The sequence below is a fragment of the Uloborus diversus genome, chromosome 4 (assembly GCF_026930045.1).
Source record: "Uloborus diversus isolate 005 chromosome 4, Udiv.v.3.1, whole genome shotgun sequence".
In the NCBI taxonomy this organism is placed as follows: Eukaryota; Metazoa; Arthropoda; class Arachnida; order Araneae; family Uloboridae; genus Uloborus; species Uloborus diversus.
Window position 1 is genome coordinate 106,211,293 of NC_072734.1, and position 12,772 is coordinate 106,224,064.

The 12,772-nt window shown below is 34.1% G+C and overlaps 1 long non-coding RNA gene across 1 annotated transcript in view; it reads left to right on the forward strand.

The window, feature by feature from the left end:
• Window positions 1-1,868: 1,868 nt before the first annotated feature.
• The window catches only part of LOC129220486 (uncharacterized), a 78,352-nt gene continuing 67,448 nt past the window's right edge, over window positions 1,869-12,772 (forward strand). Inside the window, exon 1 of the long non-coding RNA XR_008580473.1 lies at window positions 1,869-2,072. This is a non-coding gene — a long non-coding RNA (uncharacterized LOC129220486). The remainder of the gene's footprint in view (window positions 2,073-12,772) is intronic.

Genomic DNA, 12,772 nt, shown 5'->3' on the forward strand with positions numbered 1-12,772 from the left:
TGCAACCCAAATCGTACTGTTCACTTATAGTCTGGCTTTACACAGGACACACAGCTTACAGTGAGATTCGAACCACCAAGTCATTATCGAAATAACATTTATGTCTGTGCCAGAATTCGAACCTGAGTTTATGTTGCGTGAGTCATCTGCTCTATACCGCAAATGCCAATGGGCAGCTTAAATCGTGGTTTTGTTTATGAGTTGGAGGTACGGAAAATATCGCGCGCAAACTTCAAATCGATGTCGCACTCAAAACTGTGACAACCTTTGTAAAAAAACATTAGTATGTACTAAAATCTTTGGATCAAAACTTTTATTTATGACTCAAGAAAGCTGTGCGACTTTTAAGGCAACTGTAAGGTTCATCGATGGCACACTGCTGAAGAGCTAGACAGCAGAGAATTTATGGGATCAGTGCGTCTGACTTTTGAAAACGATTACACGTAATTTCGGAGATCCTTAGTTCAAAATGTTGTTATTAAATTTCATTACATCTGGTTTTATATGAAAATAATTAGTGCAAAAACAAATGGCCACACGTTTGAATAAGTTTGCAGCTAATTAAAGAATTGCTTAAAGGAAGTGAGGCTTTGTTTTGTACCCCTCGCCCGCCTATGAGATTACTTATACACCCTTTGTTTCAAAACATTTAAGAAGATAGTGTTTTCACTGACGACTGAAATTGTATTCTACACCTTGTCTTTTGTACAGGTTTACAGAAAACTCGACAAATATAACAACATGTCGTGAGAATAACAATCGAGAGAGTTTTGAAAGTGAAAAATAGCATTGTCACATTTTTGTCTAACCCTAGTCGTCCAACAGATTTTGCAAAAAAAAGTTTGATTACAAGCTTTCATAATTTCGAAAAAAAAAAAGATCATGATTTCTTTCGTTGCAGTACAAATATTTTTTACTCAAAAGGCATACAAAATACTATTCAAAGTAGCTACGTCTTTCAATACTCATAACTTTTAAAAATAATCAAGTCGAAAAATTTTATCACAGAATAATTCTTTAAGTTTTTTATTTATAATTATTTCAAAGGAAAATACTTTTTAAACTTTTAATTCAAAAGATAAATCTGTGTCAGCAAATGCTTTTCTAAGTTAAAATTAAAATTTAAAAAAAATGTTAAAATCAAATTGAAAGATATCAGCCGTCTGTTAGGAAAAGAAGAAAAGTACTCACCGTAATGATGGGGCGAGCCATGAAAACTAATACTCAGTTTCCTTCTATTTTTAAGCAAATGATGTACAACTGTTGATAATGATGTCAAAAGGGAGCAAAATTCAAAACTTCTTCTCTTGTCACAAGAACAACACACCGTGCATGAAATTGTTTTTCGGACGAAGCACACACAAAAGAAAAAAAAGCAAATAAAACAAATCGAAAAAAAAAGTGAATCAGATTGTGGTGCCCCTTCTTTTGTTGTAACGAGTCACGGAATGGGGTAGATGGGTAAAATACAAGAAGAGGCTGGGATGAAACACGGCAAATAACTCGCGCAAACGATCCGTACTGTGCAATCCGACAGTTTACAGACAACGACTGTTCGGAGCGCTAGCCACACAAACCGGGTTCAATAGCTGTGGTTAGCGATCTGGCCTGCCCAAGACGACAGGCCAATAAGTGGCAGAAGGGGGCGGCACCCAGCCGGTACCGCCTACCGAGCCGCCGCTAATTGCAGGTGATCCCCTGCCAGGGAAAGGGGCGGGTCCCATCAGCCAATGGGGGACCGCCTGGGTCGTTGTGATGGATGGGCGATAGCAGTGGCCTCTAGTGACAAAATATAGAATTTATTTTATTTTTCTCAGCAATAGAGGGCGCCAGCGGACAGGGATCACATGACGGCCGATGGACAGGAATGTCGCTGATAGTTTTTTTTCCCGCAATCCGGATGGGGGCGCGAATTGGGGCTTTTTATAAATTCGTCATGGGGTGGGAAAGAACTGATCACAGATTTACCCACCATAATCGAGAGTAAGCTAAGTGCACCATGAGTTGAATAGACAATGATTTGCAGTGTTGAGTCGAAAGAAGTAAAGGAAACCGCAGATTTTCCCTCGCAGGTGAGTGTAGATGTTATCTTCGTTTCATGTAACTAGTATCCATAAATTTATGTTATAGATTCATCTTTATGTCAAAATTGTGTTGTTTCGTTATTTAGTTCTTTTGGTATATGTGTAGCCTTTTTTTTCCCCCAAAATGTTTTACCTCGGCTTTCACTTTTCATCATGAGGACAAATATATCTTGTTTTAATTATTTCAATGTTTTTGAAATTAAAAGCAATTGCTAAATACATCATCGATTTATCTTTGAAATTTTCAGCGTAACTTTCAATGTTAATGGGATTGAATAAAGAGAAGGGTCATGATCTCCCTTAAACCGCCGACAATATTATCCATCCACAATGTGTTCAAATCTTCAAGAATAAAAAGGAAACGTTTGCAATATGTATTTTCAATTCATTGAATATTATTTCAAGTAAATATTTAAACTACTACATCCTTTCATTGCTTAGGAAATGCCCTACTAAGTGCCTTATTCCTTTTTCAATTTAATGCTTCTTGTTGACACCCAAATAATTTCGTAAATGTTTTCATACCCCAAACCATATATTCTTCAGTGTGACTCTCCTCCCCGGTCAACCCCTGAAATGGTAGTCTGTATCCGCCCCAGCTTGAATAAGATTTTATGTTCCTAAACATGTATTTTGTTGTGTAATTTGACTATTCCATTTCTTAAGTAATCTTAAATGCTTGGTAATCTTGTAAAATATGTACCTTAAATTTTATCAGCAATTCTAGAAAAATTTAAATTTTAGTAAATTTCCAATTTATCACGGCTGTATAATTTCCTCACAACAATCCTTAACAGTTTCATTACCTTCAGTGCTTGAAAAATTTTCAGTAAGCATTGATTTTAGTAATTATTTATTACTCACTAAATGTGTAAGTAATTAATAAGCGTGCATGGGAAAAATTTTGCGTTAATTTCTTGAAAACTGTGGAATTATTTTTTTCGAAGTAGCAGTAGCGCCAGTAAAGCGGAGAGAGGGGGGTCGGGAGCGGTCCACACCGGGCATTTCCTTTTGGGAATCCACCACAAACTGATTTTAAACGTCTAAAATTTATATGTAAAACGTCAATTATATTTATATCTAAAATTATCTTAGCATGTCTTCCCACTTAGTTTTTCATTATCTTTGATCAGTTATACATTACAACCACCCATTAGAGTAAAGGGATCCATGTCAAAGCTTTTTTTTTTTTTTTCTAATGGAGATCACACTGCTATGGGCAATGACTCAAATATAAAGTGCAGGGAGGAGTTGGATAGAACTTTATATTTTTAAAAGTACATCTCATGAAAATATGCTTCAGAAGTAGAAACTGTCAAATATTTTTACTTTTTTTTTTTTCAAGCAATTATGAATGGATGCAAAAAGAAAAAAAAAAGATTACATAAAAGTAACTTTTTTTTTGATAAGATCTTTATACTTATAATTTTTAAGACATCGAAGTTCTCCACTGATTATACCTATATTACATTATGATACATCTGCAACAAGAAGCCCTTCTCTTTGAATCATTTTAATCAATTTTGTAATTCGTCAAATTCATCATATGCTTTTTGATATCTGGATGACAGTATCGTGTGTTTGGAACCAGGGTTCACAGACGTTTTATTTGCTTTTGTCATTTTATGGATTCCTTTTTATGTTTCGTATCCCTTTTATCTTCTTTCCTGTTTTTTTTTTTTCTTCTTCTTTTTTCATTTTCTCCTTTTTTTTCCCTTCCTTTTTTAAAAAAATTGAATATTGAGGAAAAGTGACAAAAGACTTTTCTTAATCAGAAAAATTCGAATTTCAGAGGAAAAAAAAAACAGCTCCTGAGCTCAGGGACGGATCCAGACAGAATTCTTGGAGGGGGCCATTTGGAAAAATACGATAACTTTGAGTTTTTTTTTTTTTTTTTTTTTTTTTTTTAACATGAATTACAATGAAGTTTTTTTTTTTTTTTTTTTTTTTTTTTTTTTTTTTTTTTTCCCAATTTAAACCAGGAAAGAAGGTTTAAAAAACTCTACTTGAAACTTCCTCAGTGTGGTTTTATGTATTTTGTTAGACTTCGAGGAATAATAAGGATTTCTTTTTATATTTAGCTCTAAAAAAGGTTTTTAACTATTTTTGAAACTTTTTCAGGGTGGCCATGGCCCCCTCTCATTGTTTTCCTTATTGTTAGACTGTATGTATTATAAGGGAAATGTTTTGCATTTTTTCTCAAAAAAAGGAGATTTTAACTATTCTTGAAATTTTCTCGGTGGGGGCCATGATCCCCCCCTTTATCCGCCCATGCCTGATTCATACTTTAATATTAGTAAATTGTATGGTTACGAAAAAAAATTCACGTCCTAAAAAAGGAAAGTCACAATCGTAAGTAGTATACTGTCCAATTTTAGGACGTGCATTTTTAAAAGGGAAAAAATGGTACTGAAATATTTTTACTGCCAAAGTAGTTTTATTTCAACATGAAAATTATTATTTTATTGCTCCTTCCTCGTTTTGATCACCTTGCTGTTTGAATGAAGTATCCATATCTGAAATGGCTCACGTTAATTTCTGCAATTATTTAACTTTTTTCGCAAGATAATATGAAATGAATGGCAGCAAAAAAAGAAGAGAAATTTTGAGGGTGGCATTAATGAAATTGATTTTTTTTTTAAATCCTTACCATCCAGGAAAATTATTAGGAGACATTACTTTAAAAGAAACTGTAGAAGACACAACGCTGAATTGTCAACACCAGGAGCGCCCCGAAGTTAAAATTTGGGTAGGCGGAGACTCTCAATTTGCGAGAGAACTCCAAATTACTCGTCAGGCAAAAATTACCAAATAAGGATATTTTGGGAGGTCATAATGCCCTCCTATCGGGGTGCCCTTGGTCAACACTCTACAACTCATTGTGTCAATCATCCTGAAAGTTACTGCTTTGAAGCTATTCTTGAGTGCTGATTTGAAGTTGTTGAATCTCTCGTCCTACATCATAATATTCTGCTCAATGCAATTAATTACAGAAATCTTTTGATGCTTCCACTCGAAAATGCAGAGGAGAGTTGGGAGGAATGGGACAACTGCATCTATGCCGAAATAGAGTGAAAAGTTATTTCCGCCTTTTCCATTAGATGTAGCTGCTTTAGATTCTGGCTTGTTTCTAATCTTCTATATTTACCGGGGTAGCTATAAATATGTTTTCATATTTTATTTCGGTATGAGTGCAGCGATCCCCTTATCCCAACTCTCTGCTGTGTCATTTTTTTAAACAATTTATTTTACGTGGCATTTCTAACATGCTTCAAAGTTACCTGAAGAGGTTGTCCACAGATGGTGACAGATTTTTATAAACAAATTTCATGCCTCCCCCTTATACCACAAAGTGTCCAACTTCACCTTACCCCCTCAACTTACCTTGTCACCATCTCACAGTTTTCCATAAGTATATTGTAATTAAAAAATGAATGATGTCACATTTTTTGCTATCTCTTCCCTTCCCTACCCTTTTGTCACATTGTCTCAGCTTCATGAACCCTCCCCTCCCCCTTCATAGCATGAAATTGTGGCCGCCCCCTAAATACGAAAGTGTTTTAGTTTTTACCTATTCAATATACAAATTAGCGACGTACCGAGTAGCACTTTGGCCGAATAGCCGAGTACCGAGTACTCGGCCTTTCACTACTCAGCCGAGTTACCAAGTACCAATTATGTTTTAAGAAGAACCACCGACACACATATGATAAATTTTGAACTTATTGGAATAGTAGTATAGACCTCCTTGTCCATATAATAGTTTTTAAAACTAAATTCCTGCTGAAGTTTAATTAAGCATTATATAAACAATTTTGTTTGTCAAAAATTTTTACCAAAAAACTGTTCTTAAAATTAAAAATAAATAAAAGGAATGATTAATCAAGTTGGAATTAAAACAAATTACAGTAAAATCCCTCTAATGCGGACACTAACAGGACATTTTTTTTTTGTTCGCAATAGAGAGGTGTCCGCAGGACAGGGGTTTAATAATGTTATTTGCATTGGAACTGGGGAATTAAAAATTGTCCGCATAAGAGGGGTGTCCGTTAGGAGGGGTTTCACTGTATACCAATCAATTATAGTTCTAGTCCACCAAACATAAATATTTTTTAAACGCAGATAAAACAAATGTGCAGGAAACACTGCAGACCATGTGTTTCTGCCCCCCCCCCCCCGTTACAAGGAACGTCTTTTTCAGTACATAACATGTGCGCTAAAGAATGTAAAGACATTCGACAAAAAAATCCGACTTTTGTCGGATGCCTTTAAATCCAGGAGCTCCCATTTTGTGCATTGAAAAAGGAATTCTTTATAACGCCAAAACACGAGTCTGCAGTGTTCCTGAACTGTGCTTTTAACGTTGTTTTATTTCCTTTAATTTTTTAAGCAAAAGTATTTTTATATCTTTTATAACTAATTTTTGTTTGCAGCAAAAGACCATTTTTAATATAAAAATTCCATATTTTCTATACTTACATTTTTTGCATAATTTTTAATAAACAAGTTTTATTATCTTTGGGGACATTAAAATAAAGATTTATTCCATTGAAGCATTACAAACTTCATTATTCTCAAAATTTAAATTTGACTTATAAATTTTAATTGTAAATGATTGCAGAATATAATGCTTGCTCTTTTTTATATATATATATATAAATTTTAGTATCTGTCTTGGACAATATTCAATTTTTTGCAACTACTCGGTATTGGCCGAGTATCTGATCAGAATTTGACCGAGTACCGAGTAGTTACCGAGTACTCGGTACGTCTCTAATACAAATGGAGGAAGGATAAGGGTGGTGTCGAGTCAAACGCGTTGATACCATCCTTACAATCCACCACGATTGGGGATTGCAATACCGGACCAAAATTACAGTACCGGTATTCGGTACTTCTAAAACGTGACACCGGAATACCGGTACAGTGAAACCTGTGTAAGTTGACCACTTGCGGTGCAGTACTTTGGTGGTCAACTTATAAAGGGGGTAATGATTTTTTTTTTTTTTTTTTTGTCATTTCTTGCACCATATATTCATTTTTTGACTAATTGACACCTACTCTTTCCGTTCAACTCACTTTCATTGTTTAACATTACTTTGAAACAATAATTTAAAATGTTATTCAAATATTTTTAGAGGTTATTTTCTCAGAATGACGTATAATGTGTCATGTAAATTTAAAATTTCAGTAAATTGATCAAAAAAAAAATTAATTTGAATTCTGAATTTTTGAATTCAAATTATGTTTTTCGCAATCATGAACTGGGACCCTACTCATTGGAGTTGTTGTTTCTAGAAACAGCTCCTGTCCCCCCCCCCCCCCTCAAGCCTGCCTCTCCTCCTAGGCGGTTCCGTGTGCATAGTTGTGTGTGTAAGTGTGTAGGCTTGTGTGTGTGCGTAGACCTGTGTGTATGCACGTAGCCGTGTGTGAGCGTGCGTGTGTGTAGGACATGGACGCCTCCGACCAGGAGAAGCGGATAGCTCAGGACCGGAGCAGCCGTACCGCGCCACCTGCAGAGGACGGTGGGCGGTGGTGCTGCAGAGGCTTCTGGTTCAAGCTGAAAAAGGCACGGAACATCAAAAACAGTCAAATGAGAACAATAAGCAATCGTGATTGCTCAAAAAAACATTGTCTATAAAAATTTATTTGATATTAATAGTTCCTAAAAATTCATAGCTAATCCAAAATAACAAATTTTTCGCTTATTTTTTTTTTCTCATATACATTTAATACATTTATGTATAACCATGATGATCTACTTTTCAATAAAATAACTCCTTATTGAAGTTTGGTGCACTTATTAGACACGAGCTTTGGAAATTCCATATGTGTCAGCTAATTTTCTCTGGATTTCTCCCTTCTCAATTAATTTTAATATTTCATACTTTTTATCAATCTCAAGTTCAACTAACTTTCTTTTGAAGCCATTTTATATAAAACTATAACACAAAGAGCAACAAGCTGAACTCTCATAGTTCTAAAAGGCAGTTGAAAATGAAAATGTCCCACTTCTTAATCCCTTGCACCAGAAATATTTCAATGCAAGTAACTTTTTCTCTAGCACTATTCCAGTGTTGCCACAAAATATTGCAACTGGAAAAAAAATACTTTGTACTTTTCTACTGATACATATTTTCATTGAACAGAGAGTACAAAAGGTAATCTCAAATAGAACAGCAAAAGAAAAACAAATTTGCAGAATAAAGGGTTCTTAGTAGTTGACATGTGTTAAACTCACAAGGAGATTTAGTTATGCTGCTGTTTTATTTAGTTGGTAAAATGCTGGTCTGGCATCAAAAATATTCTTCGAAAGCTATAAAAAAATAATAATAAGATAAAATAATTTATTAAATTAAGTTTTAAAAAATAAACCAAGTGGTCAATTTACAAAGGGTTTTTTACAATACTCCAAACCAAATCTGGGGTACATGAGTGGTCAAGATAGACAGGTGGTCAAGATAGAAAGGTGGTCAAGTTACAGAGGTTTTCCTTCATTATACAAGATAGGACTAATTCCGTTCCTGACAAAGGCGGTCAACATAGACAGGTGGTCAACTTACAAAGGTGGTCAACTTTACAGGTTTTACTGTATTAGAAATTTCTCAAAAATGATCGAAAACATATTATTTCGTTGCTATGCCATGTTTAATGGGCAAATTATTTTATTTATAAAAACGTATGATGAGCAAATATAAAACGAAGGAACAAATATCATAAAAATAAAAATAAAAAAAAACTAATGAATCTATTGAAATGTCTCAATGCCTAGAACTCATTTTAGTGCACAAATTGGTAGCAATTGAAAATACTCTTTCTGAATTCACTCAGGCCGGTGGTACTGTTTACAATACGCGATGCACCTCCTCAAGTTGTTTCGAAGTAATTTATCTTCAAATAATTCGGTCTTTTGCGTGCTATTTCTAGAAAAATATTCTCGTATTTCTTGCTTGTGTGTGTGATTATTTTGTATTGTGTGTATAATGATTATTATTATTTTTTAAATTATTATTTTGCATTTATACCTAGTTATGATTTATCTTCAAAAGACGATACTTTTCCAATTTTTACACCGTCTTCAACGATCTTCTCTTGATCAGCATGGATTTGTTTACTTTTTACAAAACCTTTGGTTTGAAACTCACGATGAACTTAACTAAATTTGATCTTGCTAGTTTCTTTTGTTCGTTTTAGTTTTCTTTTCAAAATTCTTTATAATTTGAATGATGTAAATTTCTGAAAATTTATATCCAGCTGATTATGCCTTACATGTATGTAAATTTTAAAGGAGTTGTACAAATTCTAAATATTATCTTGCGAAGTACAAAGCTAAATAAGGAGACAGGACAACACACCATTACCGGTGAGAACAAATTTGCGTTTGTTATATTAGCAAGAAAACGTTTCTGTAAAAAATCAGTACAGTTGAGACAAATATTTTTAAAATATCATAAAGTATTGTTGCAATTGATGGTTTTAATAAATTAATCACAAGATAGATAACTGCTTTCAAAATTGCACTTTAAATTAATTTTCACAAAAGGGAACATGAGTGGTCAGGGAAATGGAAAAAATAAAAACATGGTGCACATGAGAGCACGAAAATGAGATTCATCTCGCCATCTAGTAATGGAAACATCATTTTGCAATCTTTCCGCTACTTTTGTTTATTTACAATCTATTAGCTTGTGCTTTTGAAGCCAAATTTTTGCATCAATAGATTGACTTTGGTACTGTATCATAGAAAAAGAAATGTACGTTCAAAATAAAAGTAGATATCTGATAAGTAAAATTTAAAACTCTTTAAATAAAACTATTCATTATTTTCAGGTAATACCGAAAATACCGGTATTTTTTTTTTTACCTCAGTATATACCGGTATTATGAAATTTCAAAATGGCTCGAAATGCCGGAATCGGTATACCGATCTTGCAATCACTAACCATGATGTATTGTTTCTATCTTTATATATCCCCTACTAACGAATCTTTTCCCTGCGTGGAGAATAATCGTGACATGAACCAGTGGTGGATACAGGGTGCCAAAATTTGCCAGGAATAATGCACCTTTTTGGGTTAAAACGGTGGGGGATAGCGTAGTACCTTGGGACACTTTTCGTATTTAATTTTTAGTCAGTTATTTGAATCAAATTTAAAATCTAAAAGTCACATTAAAATACAGCAACATATTTCTATATAATATATCTTTTTAAATTCAGACAGCTTGAAAATAAAATATTGTAAACCATTTTTACTTCCTTTTACAAAGAAGGAAGTATTGTATTCGAGAAAAAAAATTTCACTCAAAAATCGGTCTTAATTTCCATTTTTCTCACCCCCAAATGAATGTTGAGTTTTTTTTTTCGACCCGACCACATGTGGATATATGCCTAGGAACCTACAGACACCCGAAATAACCATTTTGACGATCCCCGAGTTAATTACAACGAATTTTCTCGTGACGTCTGTATGTAAGTATGTATGTGCGTATGTGTGTATGTATCTCGCATAACTCAAAAACGGTATACCCTAGAAAGTTGAAATTTGGTGCGTAGACTCCTAGTGGGACCTACTTGTGCACCTTCAATTTTGGTTGCATTCGGGTGCTCCTAAGGGGGTATTTTGCCCCTTTTGGGGGGTAAATCATTATTAATTTCGATGTAAACTCAAGTGGTGTTATAATTTGTCGGACACTTGGCGTTACATCGCCAGTCTTTTAGTCGCCAAGTTTTGTCGCTAATTTGGCGATAAATTTTGCGATTTTTTTTTTTTTTTTAATTTGGTTTCAATACGGTCACTGTTGGTGATATTTTGAGAGTAAACAATTGAATCACATTAAAATTGCCAATAATGAGGAAATGACATTAAATTGGAGTAAAAGGAAGTCATGTGATACACACATCAGCTCGTTAAAGTAAGAGTTCGAAACTGTCCCAAGTAACAACATAATATTGTACCTGGAACACATCCTGTTGTACTATGGGAAAGTCTTCATGATTCAGGAACGTTATCATGAATCAGTTTGTTCTCTTTTCCAAATAAATCATTTCATGCCAAATTTACATTTTAAAGTATTTAACAATAGATAAGTATAAATTTCAGCGAATATGGAACAAGTAACAATATTATATATCAGTTAAATTATTTTTTTTTTAAATTTGTTTTATTGTCTCGATTTATTTATCTTTTCATTTATTTATAGTTTTTATTTTATTTATTTACTAGCAAAAATACCCGGCGTTGCTTGACTCAGTAATAATTGTAAGAAACAATCGCTACTTTTATTCTTTTTTCTTTTAACAACTGAAAGAATTCGAAACACACCGCCTGATGTGATTAAAAATCCAGCTTCTTCCTTACCCATAAAAGTAAAATAACAATAAGTATGAATAACGAAATAGTATTCAGTTAGAAACGAAAGCACAACATTTAAGCATATATAAAAATTTGAAGAATTTCCAAAATATGAACTAACAAAAACAAAGATCACTAAAAAATACCGTGCGCTTTATTTATTTAACTAAATAGTCTACACACATACAAAAAAAAAAAAAAAAAAAAAAAAAAAAAAGCTCTCTACTTTGTTACGCTACTGTGCATGTAAAAGCTATTGTAACCCCCATCCAACCAGAAAATTAAGCTCTGGTGGCGCTTGATAAATAAATGACGATATAGTTTCTCAAAGTAATTTTCGTAAAGTTTCAAATTTCATATTAACTGCATCCATACAGACAAGGTCTTTTGACTTTTACCTGAGTACTGACCATTTTCAAATACGTTCGGAAACTTGATCCAGTATTTTCTTTACCACACAAAAGCCAAACGGGCATTGTTTCCAAATTAATGAACTTGATTGAATATAGAAGTGATGCAACCGAGGTGATTTATCGTGCAATCGAAATTCCTGAAGATCAGGAGACAGATCCCCCCGTATATTCATATTCTGTTTCTTGTTTTTTTGACATCCATCTCTCCCTGCTCCAAACAAAGCCCTTGTTCGTCTGCCCTCTTTTCGGACATTAGCATTCAGAGGGAAGGGCCATGGGGTGATTGGAAATGGCGATGCACACCACTGCCATGTTTATTCATCGAGTACACCTGTTTTGATTTATGGTCCTCTCGTCTCGGAACCAGGTGTAGAATACATATGCATCTTAATCAGTTTATAGTGTCCGTAGAACTATGGATAGGGATTTTTTTAAATATATTTTTAAAAAAATGCTATATGTACTGGGTGACTTGCTTGAGGAGATGAAGAGAATTTTGGACTTAAAACTTAGAACTCCCGTGGACTTATAACAGACCAGTAGCGGCGATTCGGGGGGCAGCGGGGGGGGGGGGGCACTCCTTCACACACGCACACACTTTTTATTCTCAACTAGTGGTACCCGCACGGCTTTGCCCGTAATAGAAAAAATAAAAAAAGTATTTTGATTCGCCTGTATATTTACAAATAATGTATGGTGAATTTTCTCGCCAATTGGCTTGTACCCATGTTACGGTTCCACGTTATGATAATTTCGTATCTCGCCAATTGGCTTGTGCCCATGTTACGGTTCCACGTTATGATAATTTCGTAATTTACTCGTCTGTCTTATGATAATTTTGTCCTTAAAATTGGAATAGAAAAAGAAATACATCGAATTTTCGAAAAATCGCTTCGAGGTGCACACCCCCATGCTACAAACT